Source organism: Bison bison, unplaced genomic scaffold, assembly GCF_000754665.1.
Source record: "Bison bison bison isolate TAMUID 2011002044 unplaced genomic scaffold, Bison_UMD1.0 scf7180017864079, whole genome shotgun sequence".
Taxonomy (NCBI): Eukaryota; Metazoa; Chordata; class Mammalia; order Artiodactyla; family Bovidae; genus Bison; species Bison bison.
The window spans coordinates 1,937,643-1,938,692 of NW_011494651.1; the positions used below are offsets into that span (position 1 = coordinate 1,937,643).

General features: G+C 41.3%; 1 protein-coding gene across 1 annotated transcript in view; it reads right to left on the reverse strand.

Annotated features, from left to right (window-relative positions):
- LOC104986912 (polycystic kidney disease and receptor for egg jelly-related protein-like) overlaps window positions 1–1,050 on the reverse strand; it is a gene marked incomplete at its 3' end in the record, with an annotated part of 15,264 nt that overhangs the window by 6,134 nt on the left and 8,080 nt on the right. The window lies entirely within an intron of this gene.

A 1,050-nucleotide genomic window follows, 5' to 3' on the forward strand; every position in this document is an offset into this window, starting at 1 on the left:
TCAGGGCATATTGAGTGCAGCACTTTCACAGCATCATCTTTCAGGATTTGAAATAGCTCAACTGGAATTCCATCACCTCCACTAGCTTTGTTCGTAGTGATGCTTTCTAAGGCCCACTTGACTTCACATTCCAGGATGTCTGGCTCTAGGTGAGTGATCACACCATCGTGATAATCCTTGTTGTGAAGATCTTTTTTGTACGGTTCTTCTGTGTATTCTTGCCACCTCTTCTTAATATCTCTGCTTCTGTTAGGTCCATACCATTCTGTCCTTTATCGAGCCCATCTTTGCATGAAATGTTCCCTTGGTATCTCTAATTTTCTTGACGCGATCTCTAGTCTTTCCCATTCTGTTGTTTTCCTCTATTTCTTTGCATTGATTGCTGAGGAAGGTTTTCTTGTCTCTTGCTGTTCTTTGGAACTCTGCATTCAGATGCTTATGATTTTCCTTTTCTCCTTTGCTTTTCAGTTGTCTTCTTTTCACATCCATTTGTAAGGCCTCCCCAGACAGCCATTTTACTTTTTTGCATTTCTTTTTCTTGGGGATGGTCTTGATCCTTGTCTCCTGTACAATGTCAGGAACCTCCGTCCATAGTTCATCAGGCACTCTATCTATCAGATCTAGTCCCCTGAATCTATTTGTCACTTCCACTGTATAATCATAAGGGATTTGATTTAGGTCATACCTGAATGGTCTAGTGGTTTTCCCCACTTTCCTCAATTTCAGTCTGAATTTAGCAATAAGGAGTTCATGATCTGAGCCTCAGTCAGCTCCTGGTCTTGTTTTTGCTGACTGTATAGAGCTTCTCCATCTTTGGCTGCAAAGAATATAATCAATCTGATTTCAGTGTTGACTATCTGGTGATGGCCATGTGTAGAGTCTTCTCTTGTGTTGTTGGAAGAGGGTGTTTGCTATGACCAGTGCATTCTCTTAGCAAAACTCTATTAGCCTTTGCCCTGCTTCATTCTGTATTCCAAGGCCAAATTTGCCTGTTACTCCAGGTGTTTCTTGACTTCCTACTTTTGCATTCCAGACCCCTATAATGAAAAG